Raw genomic sequence first — 20,409 nt, 5'->3', positions numbered from 1 at the left:
TATTTTGATATCCCAGGATATCGATTCAACATAAGCTCTTATTCAGAGGAGGAATAGACCCTGTTTAAGAGTATATTTGTCATAATTAAGTGGAGTTGATTGCGCGCCTAGATATAGGGCAACAAGATTTTGCCGGATTAAGGTGAAACCTAATAAGGGGATCCATAGATCGAGTTAATGCAACCCTAGAGTGTTAATTAGAGAAAAGTCTCGGTTATTCAATCTAGGGATTAGACATTATTAGTCTTGAATAGGGATAATAACATAATTTAGGGATCTCTACGGAACAAGTTAAATGAATAAATCATCCGATTCGGAGCCAGAATAACAAGTACAGTCTAGGTGGATTTTTCCTTAGGTATTGTCTTCATTCAATCAATTTTTCCAAAAGCAATTCCCCAATTCCATTCTCTGTGCGTTCTTAGTTTAGATAATTAGTTAGTTAAAACAAAAAAAAAAACTCTTTATTCTTAGGCTAGATAATAAAAAGGCAGTCATTACTAGTACTTTTAGTTCCTTTGGGTTTGACAATCCGGTCTTGCTAAAACTATACTACTGTTCGATAGTTGCACTTGCCTACATCATAATAATAGTTAGTTCAAGAATGAGTAATTATAAATATTTAAAACCTATCACGAAACCACGCGATTAATACCCTACAGGTTTGGCACGGCCTAGTACACAGCCTGGCACACGAGCGTGTGTGGCAATTTTTAGAGCACACAGGTGTGTTTGTTGGCTGTGTGACCCAAGTCAAAGAGTTACACAGGGTCGGACACAACTGGGACACGTCCATGTGATCCCATTTCGAATGTCCACACAGCCTGTGACACAGGCGCGTCCTTGGCCGTGTGAGACACACGGCTGGGCCACAGGCGTGTGTGTCCCCTGTATTTTGTAAAATTTTCTAAGTGTTTCCAAAAGTTTTCTAAGTTATCAGTTTAGTCCCAAACTATCCCGAATGCATGTTTTAGGCCTCGTAGGCTTATACTAGGGACGATATGCATTTTTTTGAATGATGATTATTTGGAACTTGAAAATGTTTGTGAAATGTAAGTGTAATTGAATAATATGTTTGTTAATGCTCCATAACCCTGTTCTAGCGTTGAATAGGGGTAAGTTATGTTACAGAGGATGCAGAGAAGAATGAAGAAAAGACTCAAAGAACGCCATCAGATTTATTTCAGAAGCAGATCTCCTTCAAGATTAAAAATCTCTATTCAATTTTTTTAGAATTTTTATTTGGGTTTCTTTATGTCTTGTTGTTTCCCTAACTTTGAGATGATGTTATTCCAGATTATGAATTAAATTCCCTAGACACTTAGGGAAGATGAAACCTATATGAATCTTATTTTTGATATTTGAATTACATGATAAATACTTGATTCTTGTTCTCAATTATGTATGCTTATTTCGTGTTTTAATATTTTCAGGATATTAATTCATACTTAATATGCTTATTTCAGTGGAGCAAAAGTCTTTGGTTAAAAGTAGATCTAGCATAATTGAGTAGAGTTGCATGCAATCCTAGAAATAGGATGACAAAAAATCTATCGGATTAGAGTCAAATCTAATAGGGGAATCCATAGATCGAGTTATTGCGACAATAGGGGTTTTAATTAGAAAGAGATTTCAATCAATTAACCTAGAGTCAGTTGTTCTTATTCTCGAAAGAGATATTAACATAATTTGGGGATTTTTAAGGATCAAAGTGCAAGTGAATAAATCGTTTAATTCAGATTCAGAATAATAAGTGAAGTCTAGGTGGATTCTTTCCTGGGTATTGTCTATCTCATTGGTTTATTTGATTATTTTCTTACTTCGTTCTCTGTTGTGTTCTTTGTAATTAGTTTAGTTAATTTTAGATTAAAAACAATTCCTTCAATTTATTGGCTAGATAATAGAAAAATAGTAAGTACTAGTACTTTTAGTCCTCGAGGATATGATATTCCTGACTCACCGTAGCTATACTATTATTCGATAGGTGTGTTTGCCTTTGTCGTAATTTTAGTTAGTTTAGTGACCATCAAGTTTTTAGCGTCGTTGCCGGGGATTAAAATATTAGGAACACTCGATTTTTATTAATTTAGCCATTTTTATTTTTTATTGCATTTTATTTTTGTTTTTAGTTTAATTTTTGTTTTCTAATTTTTCTTTTGTTTGCTTCTGGTAGGTTCCGTTAGTTTATGACTAGAAGAAACCCGTCAGCACATTTAGCATTTGATAGTGAGATTGAAAACTTAACTCGTAGAAATTGTAGAAACGTAAGGGAGAGTCGACAGAATATAGTGGAAGAGCAAAAGGATGTCATTAATATTACTGATGAGATGGCTGAAAATTAGAATAATCAGCTACTTCCTATGGTTGCCGCAAATCTTGTAAATTTGAATCCTGCTCCTTGTACTATGTACAATTACGCCAAGCCCACTCTAACTAGGACTGAATCGAGTATCGTGAGACCTGCCATTGCTACAAATAATTTCGAACTGAAGCTGAACACTATTTAGATGATTCAACAGTTTGTTTAGTTTGATGGTTTGCAGGACGAAGATCCAAATACTCATTCGGTTAATTTTTTGGAATTCTGCGACACTTTCAAGATAAATGGCATTTCTGAAAATGCCATTCGCTTACGATTGTTTCCCTTCTTGTTGAGGAATAAAGCTAAAAAGTGGTCAAACTTCTTACCACGAGGTTCTATCACTACATGTGTGACACCCCTAAAGTGACCTTAGTCGGAAAGTGGTTTCGGGACCACTAAACCGAGTCATAAAGATAATTAACCGTCATAGTTGATGCTCATTATATGTACATATGCATGTGTGAAAATTTCATGTTTGAATTTTGTTAATGGTAAGTGAATTTTATCAAATAGGACTTATGTGAGAAAATTTGGAAATGTGCTAGGCAAATGTAAAGTGGCCTAATAATGCATGTTGTGAAATGATGGGTTTGCATGTCAAATTCCCCACTTTAGAGGAAGTGGCCGGCCATGAGGGTATGGGATACAAAGCATATGCATTTTGTATTAATATTATAATGACTACATGGTTTTATAATAGGAAATAAGTATTAGAAAAAAAAGAAAGATGTTAGATAATAATTAGTGGGAGGAGAAACCAAAGTTGTTCATCCTTTCCTCCATTGTCGTAGCCTAAAGGGAGGGAGAAGAAAGTTTGGTTGCTTTGATTTTTGGCTTAGAAGATGGCTAGAATGAGCTCAAGAGCCTAGAGGATCAAGTTGGATAAGGGAAAGGAAAAAGTGATCGAATAGCCGTCGTAATCGTTCGGCAATTTCCGAGGTAAGTTTTAAGTGTTTAAACGTTGAGTAAATTCAATTATAATAGGACATGATAAGTTGATTTAGTAAGATATGATGTGGCCATGATATGTTCTAAGCTCAAATGGTAAGTTCTTAAGTGTTTGAGCTTGGGAATTTAAGGGTAATTTGAATTTAGAAAATCACCATAAATTTATGGATTTGAATTAGAGGCTGAATGAGACATGAAATTAAAGCTTAATGAGTCTAGTTTCTTATAAAAGAAACCGTGTAAGCAAAGGAATTTCCGATAATGAGATACTTAAAGTTGTGCGAGACAGCGCAGAATGACACTGTAATCCTCTGTTCTGTTTTTAGAAAATCATTATAAATTGTACAAAAATGGTTATAAGATAAAATTTATATTCTTAGACTCCCTAATGAGTCTAGTTTCAAATTAAATCAAATACAACACATTTTGAATTCTGTAAAATGAGAAATTTGATTCGTAGTGAAGAGTGGTCAGATTAGTCAAACAGTGAAACAGGGGAAACTTTAAGAAAAATCTGGTATTGATTGACCAAACCTAAAATTTTGGAAATTTTATGGATGGAAGATATACGAGTATATATTCAGGGAAAATTAACGGAAAGTGATTTGGAGTTTTGTAGCTCCAGTTATAAATAATTTAGTGACTACTGCTCAGGAAAACAGCTCGTAGTGAATATGTGATTTTGTTGTAAACATGGATAAAACTTGTTTTAGTTACTCATAAGCTATTGATTAAACCCATACGTGAATTCTAAATCGTGATATTGTAAAACGATACATGAGTGTTAGATGGATCTTTGATATTAAAATTGTGAAATTGTAAGTTTATGAGTATTCGAATATGAAATGATAGTATGGCGTGAAATTGAATTATTCATTGGGAAATGATTAATGTAGATTCGGCCAAGACAAGGTGTATACATGATAGTATATGTGATATGTGAAGTATATTTGGATAATTGTGATGTGAAAGTGTATATATATGTAATAAGGCCTAATAGCCGATGTGATGAATGTGAAAGTGTATATATGTGATAAGGCCTAATGGCCGATGTGATGAATGTGAAAGTGTATATATGTGATAAGGCCTAATGGCCGATGTGATGAATGTGAAAGTGTATATATGTGATAAGGCCTAATAGCCGATGTGATGAATGTGAAAGTGTATATATGTGATAAGGCCTAATGGCCGATGTGATGAATGTGAAAGTGTATATATGTGATAAGGCCTAATAGCCGATGTGATGAATGTGAAAGTGTATATATGTGATAAGGCCTAATGGCCGATGTGATGAATGTGAAAGTGTATATATGTGACAGGGCCGAGTGGCCAACGTGATGGATGTGAAAGTGTATAAATGTGATAAGTCCCGAAGGGCATTTGTGTCAGTACTATATCCGAGTTAAAACCCCGCAGGCTTTATGCGAGAATATTATCACTGATTAATGTCCGTAAGCTTCGTGCTCGTACTTTATCCGAGCTCTAAAGACCCGATGACTACGTGTGGGGATTTTGTCCGGGTAAGACCCGATAACTTCGTGTGGAGATTATGTCCGGGTAAGACTTCGTAATAAGAATTGCTTATAAATATATTCAATGCGAAAGGTTAAACAGGTATGTACTCCAAGTTTATATGTGAGCTTGATTTGCACTAAATCATAAGGTAGTTATGTGACGCATACGAGAGCAATCTATGAGACTATTCCTATGATTATGTGACATCGGATCAGAGTGAGAGGTTATGTGAAATCATACGATATATCTATGTCACATGAGCTCACTTTTATGTGAAAGTTTATCTGCCTATTGTATATGATGAGATGTGCATATTCGGTAAAGGGATGGTATGCCCGAAGGAAGAGTGAAATAAAAATACGAACAACTATGTTATAATTTGATTGTTATCTGTTGACACTGCTTAAAACTTACTAAGCATTGTAATGCTTACTCCGTTTACTCTGTTTCCTCTGTTTTATAGATCTCATTGCGAAGCTACAGGCTCGGGGATCGTCAGCAACTAGTCACACTATCACTATCCACTGTTTGGTACTGCTATGTTTTGGATTGTCTTATGGCATGTATAAAATAGACTAGTGGCGGAAGAATATTTTGGTTAATGTATATAGCCATGCGAAAATGGCTTATATATGTTTGAGCATAATGTTATAATCATTTGGTATGGAATGGTTAATCACTATCATAATTTGTGCTATTCAAGCTAAAAGGGCTAGTTGAATCATGGAAACTATGAAATAGGTAAAGTCTACCTTAAAGGCAGATGCTGGCAGCAGCAGTGATGTAGATTTGGAAAATCACTAAAAATATTAGGATTGGAATTAAATAATGAATAAATTATTTAAACGAACCGTGATGAATCTATTTTCATAGGAAAGTAACGAAACGATCATATGGACAGTATGTTAAGAGATATTCAGGTTCTCGTGAGACAGGGCCAGAACGGTTCCTGGATTCCCTGTTCCGAATTTGGAAATTCATTATAAATTAACAAGAGATAATTAGGAGTCATGCCATATATGTATAGATTCCTCTCTGAGTCTAGTTTCTATAGAAACAAACGGCATCAGTATTGAAGCTCTGTGCAGGGAGATATCCAAGTCGTAATGCGCAAAGGTCAGTGTAGTCGATCCCTGTAACATGGGAGACTTTGACTAATAAACTGTACTAATTGGCCTGAATAAAAATTCTAGAAAAAAATATGTAGATGGGCATATGAGTCTAGTTTCAGGGAAAAATTACGAAACTGATTTTCGAGTTGTGAAACTCAAGATATGATTTTTAAGGTGACAGTGTCGCAGTTAGCCATCTGCCTGGAAAATTTTAAAATGGACTGCGATAGTAAGCGAATTTAGTCTGTGAACCCCTCGTGTCCGACTCCGGCAACGGTCTCGGGTACGGGGTGTTACAATTTGATTGGTATCAGAGCTACGGTTTAGTCGATTCTAGGACTAACGTAGCACGCGTGAGTCTATTTATACATGCCATAAAGTGATGAAATGATAGTGTGATGATTTTTGGCTATTAAAATGTGTTTGCTATATTGTAATGAATCTTGATCCCGATCGAGCTGTAGCAAGCTTCTGACTATGAGAATTTGTGATATAACTTCACTTAGATATGCCTAAATTATTAAGTTGATCAGGTACGTATCATGTACTCGTATTTGAATTTCGATTTGGATTGAATTATAAGGGTATAAGTGATGCAATTTTGAAGGAGTGTTATGACTATAAATGTGATTTTTGTATGTGGCTATGGAACTGGAAGTTGAATGGTCGATAAGCATGTTGTGTTTGTATTCAAGTAATGTAAATGATATACTAATGTGTATTGCTATATGTGTATATGTATGAAGAGATGAAATTGTAGAATGTAAAAAGGCAGTGAAGCGTATAGAGTGGTTGGTTTTCAGCACTAAGTGTGCGGGCAATAAGTGTTCACGGTTGTGAGATTGGCACTAAGTGTGCGGGCAATAAGTGTTCACGGTTGTGAGATTGGCACTAAGTGTGCGGGCAATAAGTGTTCACGGTTATGAGATTGGCACTAAGTGTGCTGGCTTGAAATGCATGGCACTAAGTGTGCGAGTTTAAAGTACATGGCACTAAGTGTGCGTGGTTGATTATTAAGCACTATGTGTGTGAACCCACTATATATATATTTTCTATCAATTATTTATATTAAGGGTGCGACCTTACCGAGTCGATTTCGGACAGCGGAAAGGGGTAAGTTCTTGAGTAATAGAGCTTAAATTATGATTTGATTAGATCATGTTTTAAGCAAATCAAAATCATGCTCTTTGTGTGTGGCTATTGAGCCGAAATTGCAAGAATGATAAGTGTCTTGTGTTTGAGTTTTGCTAATGAAAATGAAATACGAATGTGTCATGATTTATTGTTAAATGTGCATGGTTATTCGAATGATGTCCGGGCTAAGTCCCAAAGGCTAAGTGACCATATCCGGACTAAGATCCGAAGGCATTGGTGCGAGTTACTAAATCCGGGCTAAGTCCCGAAGAGCATTCATGCTAGTGATGTATCCGGGCTAAGTCCCGAGGAGCATTCGTGCTAGTGATGTATCCGGGCTAAGTTCCGAAGAGCATTCATGCTAGTGATATATTTGTGCTAAACCCCAAAGAGCATTCGTGCTGGTGTTATGTCCGGGCTAGGTCCCGAAGAGCAATCATGCTGGTGACGTGTATTCGGGCCTTCGTCCCTAGTGGGCTTCGTGCCGGTAATTTGAGCAAAGTTTAAGTATTCATTACTATACGAATTCAAATTTAAATGAGATGATATGTTTAAAAGTGTTCATACATGATGTTTATAGACTTGGTTAAGTCATTTCAATGTGTAATAACGAATGAATAAGAGCACTATGTGTGTGAATGATTAGAGGCACTGTGTGTGTGCGAATTCCTTTAACCGAGCACTATGAGTGCGAGAACGGTCAGTGGGCACTAAGTGTGTGAAGTGGAATTCATGTAAGACCTCGTTTGGGACGAAGGCATTGGTTTGAGATAGTGTGTAAGACCATGTCTGGGACATGGCATCGGCTCGATATGTGAGAATATGTAAGACCATATCTAGGATATGGCATTGTAAGAGCTATATGTGCTACTGCTGAATGGACACTATTTTGTTAATCTTTTTTTTCAAGAAACTATTTTGATTAAGTTTCGACATTCGAAAGTTTGAAAGAATTTTTGATGAATGTTGATAATTTTGGATATACGAGTTATGCGCTAGAATAAATCTCATGCCAGTGTATTATATTAGGCTTTATGCCTATTCGACTGTATACGGGTAACGTTAACTATGATTGAATGTGCTAAATGAACTAAATGTTCAGGTACGTGGAAGTTGACTTTTCTTTTGGAAATGAGTTAAGTTGAATATTGAGATGTGATAAAGTTATAAAGGATATTTATTGGGATGTTTGAGTATATGTGTACTTTCGATTAGGTTACAGCTTATTCATGAATGAAAATGTGGGTTACAAATATGTGGGTTGATGATGTGAATTATACATGTTAATATGTGCTTAATATGTGTTTGAAATGCATTTGTGAATTAAATTAAGTGATTATTACTTATGAAATCAAGAAAATGAGATATATGTGCATACTTGTAGAAATGTTTATGTATTTGTTTTAAGATAAGAAAATGATTTTATGGATCGATGCGAAATCAGTAATGAATTACAATTGCTATCGATGAGCTAATGTTTATATGGATATAATTCACTAAGAGGACGTTATCCTAAACTATGCATCGGTAGAAATTTTCGAGGACGAAAATCCCAAAAGGGGGGAAGAGTTGTGACACCCCTAAAGTGACCCTAGTCAGAAAGTGGTTTCGGGACCACTAAACCGAGTCATAAAGATAATTAACCGTCATAGTTGATGCTCATTATATGTACATATGCATGTGTGAAAATTTCATGTTTGAATTTTGTTAATGGTAAGTGAATTTTATCAAATAGGACTTATGTGAGAAAATTTGGAAATGTGCTAGGCAAATGTAAAGTGGCCTAATAATGCATGTTGTGAAATGATGGGTTTGCATGTCAAATTCCCCACTTTAGAGGAAGTGGCCGGCCATGAGGGTATGGGATACAAAGCATATGCATTTTGTATTAATATTATAATGACTACATGGTTTTATAATAGGAAATAAGTATTAGAAAAAAAAAGAAAGATGTTAGATAATAATTAGTGGGAGGAGAAACCAAAGTTGTTCATCCTTTCCTCCATTGTCGTAGCCTAAAGGGAGGGAGAAGAAAGTTTGGTTGCTTTGATTTTTGGCTTAGAAGATGGCTAGAATGAGCTCAAGAGCCTAGAGGATCAAGTTGGATAAGGGAAAGGAAAAAGTGATCGAATAGCCGTCGTAATCGTTCGGCAATTTCCGAGGTAAGTTTTAAGTGTTTAAACGTTGAGTAAATTCAATTATAATAGGACATGATAAGTTGATTTAGTAAGATATGATGTGGCCATGATATGTTCTAAGCTCAAATGGTAAGTTCTTAAGTGTTTGAGCTTGGGAATTTAAGGGTAATTTGAAATAGTCTGCTTCGGACAGCAGCAGTAACGTGAATTTAGAAAATCACCATAAATTTATGGATTTGAATTAGAGGCTGAATGAGACATGAAATTAAAGCTTAATGAGTCTAGTTTCTTATAAAAGAAACCGTGTAAGCAAAGGAATTTCCGATAATGAGATACTTAAAGTTGTGCGAGACAGCGCAGAATGACACTGTAATCCTCTGTTCTGTTTTTAGAAAATCATTATAAATTGTACAAAAATGGTTATAAGATAAAATTTATATTCTTAGACTCCCTAATGAGTCTAGTTTCAAATTAAATCAAATACAACACATTTTGAATTCTGTAAAATGAGAAATTTGATTCGTAGTGAAGAGTGGTCAGATTAGTCAAACAGTGAAACAGGGGAAACTTTAAGAAAAATCTGGTATTGATTGACCAAACCTAAAATTTTGGAAATTTTATGGATGGAAGATATACGAGTATATATTCAGGGAAAATTAACGGAAAGTGATTTGGAGTTTTGTAGCTCCAGTTATAAATAATTTAGTGACTACTGCTCAGGAAAACAGCTCGTAGTGAATATGTGATTTTGTTGTAAACATGGATAAAACTTGTTTTAGTTACTCATAAGCTATTGATTAAACCCATACGTGAATTCTAAATCGTGATATTGTAAAACGATACATGAGTGTTAGATGGATCTTTGATATTAAAATTGTGAAATTGTAAGTTTATGAGTATTCGAATATGAAATGATAGTATGGCGTGAAATTGAATTATTCATTGGGAAATGATTAATGTAGATTCGGCCAAGACAAGGTGTATACATGATAGTATACGTGATATGTGAAGTATATTTGGATAATTGTGATGTGAAAGTGTATATATATGTAATAAGGCCTAATAGCCGATGTGATGAATGTGAAAGTGTATATATGTGATAAGGCCTAATGGCCGATGTGATGAATGTGAAAGTGTATATATGTGATAAGGCCTAATGGCCGATGTGATGAATGTGAAAGTGTATATATGTGATAAGGCCTAATGGCCGATGTGATGAATGTGAAAGTGTATATATGTGATAAGGCCTAATAGCCGATGTGATGAATGTGAAAGTGTATATATGTGACAGGGCCGAGTGGCCAACGTGATGGATGTGAAAGTGTATAAATGTGATAAGTCCCGAAGGGCATTTGTGTCAGTACTATATCCGAGTTAAAACCCCGCAGGCTTTATGCGAGAATATTATCACTGATTAATGTCCGTAAGCTTCGTGCTCGTACTTTATCCGAGCTCTAAAGACCCGATGACTACGTGTGGGGATTTTGTCCGGGTAAGACCCGATAACTTCGTGTGGAGATTATGTCCGGGTAAGACTTCGTAATAAGAATTGCTTATAAATATATTCAATGCGAAAGGTTAAACAGGTATGTACTCCAAGTTTATATGTGAGCTTGATTTGCACTAAATCATAAGGTAGTTATGTGACGCATACGAGAGCAATCTATGAGACTATTCCTATGATTATGTGACATCGGATCAGAGTGAGAGGTTATGTGAAATCATACGATATATCTATGTCACATGAGCTCACTTTTATGTGAAAGTTTATCTGCCTATTGTATATGATGAGATGTGCATATTCGGTAAAGGGATGGTATGCCCGAAGGAAGAGTGAAATAAAAATACGAACAACTATGTTATAATTTGATTGTTATCTGTTGACACTGCTTAAAACTTACTAAGCATTGTAATGCTTACTCCTTTTACTCTGTTTCCTCTGTTTTATAGATCTCATTGCGAAGCTACAGGCTCGGGGATCGTCAGCAACTAGTCACACTATCACTATCCACTGTTTGGTACTGCTATGTTTTGGATTATCTTATGGCATGTATAAAATAGACTAGTGGCGGAAGAATATTTTGGTTAATGTATATAGCCATGCGAAAATGGCTTATATATGTTTGAGCATAATGTTATAATCATTTGGTATGGAATGGTTAATCACTATCATAATTTGTGCTATTCATGCTAAAAGGGCTAGTTGAATCATGGAAGCTATGAAATAGGTAAAGTCTACCTTAAAGGCAGATGCTGGCAGCAGCAGTGATGTAGATTTGGAAAATCACTAAAAATAGTAGGATTGGAATTAAATAATGAATAAATTATTTAAACGAACCGTGATGAATCTATTTTCATAGGAAAGTAACGAAACGATCATATGGACAGTATGTTAAGAGATATTCAGGTTCTCGTGAGACAGGGCCAGAACGGTTCCTGGATTCCCTATTCCGACTTTGGAAATTCATTATAAATTAACCAGAGATAATTAGGAGTCATTCCATATATGTATAGATTTCTCTCTGAGTCTAGTTTCTATAGAAACAAACGGCATCAGTATTGAAGCTCTGTGCAGGGAGATATCCAAGTCGTAATGCGCAAAGGTCAGTGTAGTCGATCCCTGTAACATGGGAGACTTTGACTAATAAACTGTACTAATTGGCCTGAATAAAAATTCTAGAAAAAAATATGTAGATGGGCATATGAGTCTAGTTTCAGGGAAAAATTAGAAAACTGATTTTCGAGTTGTGAAACTCAAGATATGATTTTTAAGGTGACAGTGTCGCAGTTAGCCATCTGCCTGGAAAATTTTAAAATGGACTGCGATAGTAAGCGAATTTAGTCTGTGAACCCCTCGTGTCCGACTCCGGCAACGGTCTCGGGTACGGGGTGTTACAACATGGGACCAAATGACCGAGAAAATTCTATTAAAGTACTTCCTACCGGCTAAGATAGCTAAGTTGAGGAATGATATCTCTTCCTTCGTACAGATGGACTTAGAGACCCTATATGATGCATGGGAGAGGTATAACGATTTATTGAAAAGTTTCCTTCACCATAGGTTACCTCTATGGCTACAGGTTCAAACTTCCTACAACGGTTTGAACTCTTCAACTAGGGAATTAATCGATGTAGCCACCGGTGGTACTCTAAATAATAAAACACCTGATGAGCCTTATGAGTTTATAGAGGAGGTGTCACTGAATAATTATCAGTTGCAATTTATGAGGACGAAGCCGATGAAAACAGTTGGTGTTTTTAACTTAGATGCGGTCACCCTGTTATCGAATCAGGTAGAACTTATGAATAAAAAAATTGATGGTTTATGTGTTTCTACGCAGGTATATTCGATGATGCAATGCGACGCAAATGGAGGTGGAATGAATAATCCAGAATGTCTGCCCTATGGTCCTAGCACAGAGAACGAACAAATCAACTATATGGGTAATAATTCTAGACCTCAGAATAATCCTTATAGTAACACTTACAATGTAGGTTGAAGGAACCATCCCAAATTCTCTTGGGGTGGCCAAGGAAATCAAAGACCACAACCCTCTCAAGGCTTTCAACCACCTTACCAACAAGAGAAAAAGCCGAACCTTGAGGAGATGTTGACAAAGTTTATTTTGGTGTCAAAAACTCACTTCCAAAACACTGAAAAAACACTTAAAAATCAAGAAGAATTGATCCAAGGTCTCGAGAACCAAATCGATCAACTTGCCATGTTAATCTCAGAACGACCACAAGGTAGCTTGCCTAGCAATACTGAAACTAGCCCAAGGGAACAACTTCATGCAATTATTATTCGAGATGAAGAAGGGTTAGTTGAATCTGAACCAGAACCTAGGCAAGAAAGTTTGGTAAGTAAAGGTAAGGTTGAAGTAAGCCAAAATGAGCGAAAATCGGTTGGTAAGGAATATAAACCTTGAGTTCCATATCCAAATGCAATGAAGAAAGACCACACCAACGAACAATCTGGTAAATTTCTTAAACTTTTGAAAAAGTTACATATTAACTTACCGTTTCTTGAAGCTCTTTCGTAAATGCCCAATTCAGTTAAGCTTCTAAAGGATCTTTTGGCAAACAAATGAAAATTAGATGATTCATCGCACGTGGAGCTGAATGTAGTGTGCTCAGCCATTTTGCAAAACAAACTACCTAACAAATTGAAAGATCCAAGGAGTTTTACTATTCATTGTTTAATTATTAGCTTAAATGTTAATACTACTTTGGCTGATTTAGGGGCGAGTATTAATGTCATGCCCTATAAAATTTTAAACAATTAGGTCTTGGGAAACCCAAACAAACTAGGATGAGTATTCAATTAGCTGATAGAACCATTAGAATTCCTAGACGTATTGTTGAAGACGTACTTGTAAAAATTGATAAATTCATTTTCCTAGTTGATTTTGTTATTTTAGATATGGATGAGGATAGTGACGTACCTTTAATTTTAGGACAACCCTTTTTAGCAACTGATACGTGATAATTGCGACAGGTTTTAAAAATTTATAATTAATCGTTCTTGAAACTAACTATTATCACGATGAAGGCAAGTGTACCTATCGAACAGTAGTATAGCTTTAGCAAGACCAGATTGTCGAGCCCAAAGGAACCAAGAGTACTAGTAATTACTTTCTTTTTATTATCTAGGCTAAAAATTAATGGATTTGTTTATCTAAACTAATTAACTAAACTAAGGGTGCACATAGAGAAAATTGGGGAAAGCTGTTGGAAAAACTCGATTGATGAAGACAATACCCAAGGAAAAATCCACCTAGACTTCACTTGTTATTTGACTCTGAATCAGACGATTTATTTATTTGACTTGATCTGTAGAAATCCCTAAGTTATATTATTATCTCTCTCGAGACTGATAATGTCTAACCCTAGGTTGATTAATTGAAATCTCTTTCTAATTAACACCCTAATGTTACATTAACTCGATCTATGGACTCCTTTATTAGGTTTCACCCTAATCCGACAAAATCTTGTCACCCTATCTCTAGGCGTGCAATCAACTCCGCTTAATTATGAAAAATTTACTCTTAGACAATGACTTTTCCTCCTCTGAATAAGCGCATTAACTTGAATCAATATTCTAGAATATTAAAATAAGAATTAAGAACACATAATTAAAAACAAGTCAAATATTTATCATACAATTCAGATAATAATAACAAGATCCATCTTAGGTTTCATTCCCTTTAGGTATTTAGGGGTTTTAGTTCATAATTATGAAAGCAAACATGTCAAAAGAATGAAGATAACAAAACATAAAGAAAACCCAAAACTCCTAAAGGAAATTGAAGGGAGATCTTTAGTCTTGACGATGAATCCAGCTTCTGAGATGGATCAATCAGCTTTCCTTGAGTAATTCCTTGCCTCCCACTCTGTGCGTCTCTTTCTAGCTCCTCCACAGGTGTTTTTATAGGCTTTAGAATGCCTAAGAGCCCTCAAAAGTGGCCATTTCTGAATAGGACTATACTTGGGCTCGACAGGGACATGCCCGTGTGCTTGCTTCAGACCGTGGTCAAGGCTGTTAAATAGGCACGGGCATGTGGTCTATTCGTGTAAGTCGTGCTTCGATTCTGCCAAATGGACACGGCCGTGTGGCTTACCCGTGTGAGGAAGTCTAGGCCATGTTGATTTCTCATGTGGGTCCATTTTCTCTATTTTCGGCCCGTTTCTCGCTCTTTTTACTCTTCTATGCTTACCTAAGTATAAAACATGAAATTAAAGTATTAGGAGCATCGAATTCACCAATTCTAAGGACAATTCATCCAAAAATATTCTAAGCATGAGGTAGAAATATGTATAAATTATGGTTTATCAGCAGCTAATAGAACTATTATTATTGTTGGTACATGAGAATTAATACTTTGTGTAGGCGATGAAACGATTAAACTCCAAGCTCGTGATTTTGTTAAGACATCTAGTGATCGAGATGATTATACAAGTTCTGTTAATATGAGTAGCATTGTGGCTCAAAATTCTTTACAGGAAACCCCTCAAAAAAACCTGATGGAGCCACGTTCTAGTCCATGTGATAGAAACAGAACGACTCATGAAAAACGAAGGTTACAGATCGATTAGCTAGACAAATGGCTGACACATGTGAAGGAGAAACCAAGAATACACGATGCAGATCCAAAGCAACGCCATGACGAGCATAAGGATGGAATGAATCAATTTAATGTTGGGGACCATGTACTGTTTGATAAAACGGACCCTCAAATTACCACTTCAAAGCTTAATGCAAACGAAGTAACTCCTTTTACGGTATTGAACGTCTTCCCATACGGTACAGTCAAGGTAACTCATTCTGAACTCGGTAATTTTTTGGTAAATATTAGTCGACTCAAACCTTATTTTGATAGTAGAATTGATAGCGAGAAAGAGGAGTTTCAACTCCATAAGCCACCGGGATCGTGTGAATACGAGGTAAGTCGAGCTTAGACTTTAAATAAGCGCTTCTCAGAAGGTAGCTCGAGCGTTAACACTTCTATTTTCTTAATTTTATCGCATAGTATTTTTAAAATCAATTAATTTTCAAAATCTTAAAAATATTTTAAAAAAATGTGTTTTTTGACCCACACGGCCTGGACACACAGACGTGTCCCAGGCCGTGTGCACAAAAAGGGGTTCGACAGTGAGTTACACGGCCATGACACACAGGAGTGTCCTTGGTCATGTGGATCCTGAGACTTAATTTCTCCAAAAATTGATAGAGACACGGCCTAAGATAGTCCATACGGTCTGGACACACAGGCGTGTCCTAGGCTGTGTGAAACCTGGAGCTAATTTTTTCAATTTTAAAACAAGTTAGAGAGTTACATGGGCAAGACACACGGTCGTGTACGAGACACGGCCGTGGGACAAGCGAAGGAGGTTGCACACGGCCATGTGACACGGCCGTGTGTGCCATACGGCCTGGACACACCAGCGTGCAGAGGCCGTGTGAAGATTGGGTTAAAATTTTTATTGCACACGGGCTAAACAGGAACCACACAGGTGTGTGGCCCCACACGGGCCCTTTCACGATCGTGTCCCTCTTTTTAACCCTAAACCCTAGCTATTTCTTTAGTTGGTCTTCTTCCCCAAACCCCTTAACCGTATCCATCGTCCCCTCCAATCACCCATTTTTTGTCCACCGTTTACCATCCCTCTCCCTCGTCGACAAGACCTCACCTCACCACCCCAGTCCCCGACTGAAAACCCCTCCTCTTAACCCCTCACCAACCTCTCTTTCCTCTTCCCTTCAAATCACCCCATGCCCTAAGTCCTCACCCATTCCTCTCCCTCGTCGATGCCCAACCAGCCCCGAACCCCCCTTTTCCTCACATTTTTCCCTTCTTTCCCTTCCTCAAAAGAGCCACCCCTGTCACACTCTTTTTCATTAATTTACGCACCCACGCCCCACTACATTCCCAATCGCTCGTCTCCTCTCTACCGCTGCGCGACCCTTCGACCTCTGCCTTACAGTCGTCGGTTATCCTTTTTCCCATTTTCTCCTTCCCTTTTCTTTATTTCTTTATTTATTTCTTATCTTTTATTGTTATTATTAGCTAGATTATTTTATTTATTTATTTATTATTATTATTATTAGTCATTTTTATTTTTTGATTCTATTTTTTACTGTTTTAAATTAATATAATAGTTATTGCTATTCCTTAATTAAATTACTTGCTCACTGTTTCTATTACTATTTGTTCGTTGTTCTTAGCATTAGATTTGTTTATTTATTTATATATTTCTACTTATTGCTTTTATTTCTAATATGATTAGTCTATTTAGGTTACTTGTTATTATTCTTATTTATTATTGTTATTATTTTTATTTTAAGTATGTCATGATTTGTTTTTGTTCTTTAGTATTTCATCAAGTTACTTTATGCTAGTTTTACTATATGGATTTTGCATGCTTAGGTATTCGTACATTTTGTTTTCAGAGTTGTTGGCTATTTGGACTACTTGGATTTTACTTTCTTAAGACTTAGTTTGAATATTTGGTGATGCCTCATTTATTGATGAATTCTTTTACTATTTCAGGTACACTATGATAAACACATGCGGCAAGTCTAAGGTCGTCGTCCCTGCTTCGAAAAAGTGGAAGACCTTTGGCACGACCTCCTCCTCGAGCACTTCTGCCGAGGCCCACCACCCTTATCTCCAATTTTCTGCAGACTCCCAGGAGTATCTATTTCAGTGACTTAGACAGCGCCCACTCGGCCTCGGCTGATGTATTGATTGGTCGGTGTTAGAGTAGGTCCGACTCGCTGATGATGTGCGCGCTTTTATTGCTACAGCTCTGTGGGACAAATTCTTCTCCATCATCGAGCCCACATATATGGAGCTTACTTTGGAGTTCTGCGTGACATTTCTTCTACAGTAGGTCATGACGACTCATGATAAGCCAGGCACCATCACATTTCGACTTGGTGGTTTGGTGCGCCAAATGAGTGTCCCCAATTTCGGTGCTGCTATAGGACTTTACACTGAGGAGTTTATGAGCACTGAAAACTACTTTCATCTACGCCGACACATCTATTACACACCATCACATTGTTGGACAAAGCTTACAGTGAGCCAGACACTTTATGATGTGAGTCGCTCGAAGGTGACTTCTCTCTCTCCAACTTTACGGTACCTTCATGCACTTTTAGCTCACACTTTGACAGGTAGGAGAGAGAGCACATGAGTTGTTAGCACTCATGATGCTTATTTTCTATGGATCATGGCCATCGGGTATATCTTTAATTTGGCATACTTCATCGCCTTAGCCTTCTGCCATCGAACTGATCGCCATAGGAAGGGACACATCTGTTTAGGCCCTTATGTGACTCGACTTGCTCGACACTTTAGTCTCCTCAATATACCGGAGTAGTCCTCTACACTTACTCTTTTCAGTCAGATGTCCCTACAAGGAATCACGAGCATGATTCATATGAAGATGATCGAGCGGTGTCGTGGAGTGGATCGCCCTTAGTATCGATTGTTTCATTCCGACGCTCAAAATGAACCCGATGATTTCACTGATGATGTTCCTCTCCATCATGAGGACCTACCACAGCTTCCATCTTCGAGTCACTGTCCTATTCTTTCTACTACCACTTTAGTGGACCTCCCTGAGTGGTTCGCTCACTTCGAGTAGTACTGCGTTTAGAGGTTCGACAGTCTCGACGCGACATTGCAGTAGATATGTCAGCATCTCCATATCTCCTCTTCAGTGCCGATGACTCACGACACTGACGTGTCTGATGATTTGTTTTACTTTCTTTTTTTCTTTAATTTTAATTTTAATTTTATTTTTATGTTTATTTTAATTTTCTTAGACTTATTTCATTTTTATCTTTTGAACTATATTCAATTTTATGGTTGTTTCTAATCGAGTATAATCCCTTAATCTTCTTCACCATTTGTGTTTATTTTCTTATCCGTTTGCTCATAATCATGCACTAAATCTAGATTTGTCTACAATTCTGCTTTTCGCTATTCTGCCGATTTCATCCAATATTTTTAGTTTTCTCCCTCTCTTATGATATTCAGTTTATATTATGATTCTATTTATGTTTAAACATTGAGAACAATGTACATCTTAAGTGTGAGGAGGTTATTTATATGATTATTAGAAAATCCCTGAATTATGACTTGTGTTTAAGTAATTTTCTCATTTTGCTATTAGAATGAACTTTTATCAATTTGTGATGTTTATTGATGTGTTTTAAATTAAATTCATAGGTATTTTTGCATTGATTTTTTAAACTTTAAGACATGAGAGAATCAAGCATGATAAGTCTATTTTCAAAATTAAAAATTTTTAGGTTGTTTCCCTGAATTGAGGTATTACCTTGAAGTTTGAGATTTGCAAGATTGACATCAAAAACCATAATTTTTTTTGTGAGATCTTGAGCCTTTAGAGCATACATAGTTCTTGCTTATTTTATTATAGGTTATGAGTGTGTCAATATTGATTTGTTATTCTAGAACTTGCTTCGATTATGCATGTCAAGACCACACCTTTGGTTTGATGTATTGAGATGATAAAGACACTTAGGTTTTAACCCATTTATCCCATAAAAAAACCTACCTACATAATTAACCCTTAGTGAATCAGTTTGAGCCTAAAACACCGTTTCTTGATTTACCCATTAATGTTAACCTATAACTCATTTTTTATTCATTAAGAATTTTTCCCGTTTTATTAACGCCATTTTTGTCGAGATTTGATTTGGTTAGTTGCCCAAATATGATATTTTGTTTCATTTGTTGAGTTATCTATTATTGTTATAAAAAAAGAAAAAAAATGAAAAAAATGATGAAAAAATATATATACACGTATATGTTGAGTATTATTTAGTTCTATGTTAATTGAGCTTGAATAGTTAAATTCATATTTTGAGATTGATGTAATTATTTTTAATTCAGCATTTGTTTATTTTTCTAGTATTTTAATTTATCAATTCAATCTCAATTTTAACCATCTTTTTCAGCCTTTCTCCACACCTTTAACCTAAGCCCCATTACAACCACTTAAAGACCTTTTGATTTGTGTATCATCTCATTTTATAGTGGTGGAGATTTAATTTTCACGCAAGCCTGTGTTAATGACTTTTCATGTTTGACTTTTGAGTGCTTGGTTTTTTAACCTTAAACACTTTGAGTGATTTGAGTGAATCTTTAGTGATGATGTCTATAACAGCCCATTTTTGGTCAAATTGGAACAGTGGTTTTGGGACCACAAATACAAGTCAAAAATGTTATTTTATTATTATTTTAATGTTTAAATTATGATATTATATTGGTGTGAAAATTTTGTTAAGAAATTTTATCATTTGAATGGTCAATTTGATAAAAAGGACTAAATCACGTAAAGCGTAAAACTTAAGTTCTAATAGTTATAGAACCTTAAAGTTAAGGTCCTTATGTTGTAATTAGACCATAATTAAATTGAGTGCAAATTTTTGGACATATTATCATGTAATTTGATGGTTTCTAATTAAGGTTAAATATGTAATTTAATGATTAAAGGTATTGAAAATAAAACCAAAGTGATCCTCTTCTCCCATTATCTTTTTATAACCGAAAATGGCATGAGAAGAAAAAATTTCTAGGGTTCTTCATTCGGCAATATTATTTCCATCAATTGGGTGAGTATTTTTCACCCGTTTTTAATGGTTTTTACATTTTTTAGATCATTG

The 20,409-nt window shown here is 35.9% G+C and overlaps 1 non-coding gene across 1 annotated transcript; it reads right to left on the bottom strand.

Moving 5' to 3' along the window:
- Window positions 1-12,166: 12,166 nt before the first annotated feature.
- Window positions 12,167-12,273, bottom strand: LOC121204195 (small nucleolar RNA R71). Its single transcript, XR_005899124.1, has one exon. It is a non-coding gene; the product is annotated as a small nucleolar RNA R71 (small nucleolar RNA).
- Window positions 12,274-20,409: the final 8,136 nt, after the last annotated feature.

Source organism: Gossypium hirsutum, chromosome A07, assembly GCF_007990345.1.
Source record: "Gossypium hirsutum isolate 1008001.06 chromosome A07, Gossypium_hirsutum_v2.1, whole genome shotgun sequence".
In the NCBI taxonomy this organism is placed as follows: domain Eukaryota; kingdom Viridiplantae; phylum Streptophyta; class Magnoliopsida; order Malvales; family Malvaceae; genus Gossypium; species Gossypium hirsutum.
Note: the sequence above shows the minus strand (reverse complement) of the source record. Positions and strands in the feature narration are given on the sequence as shown.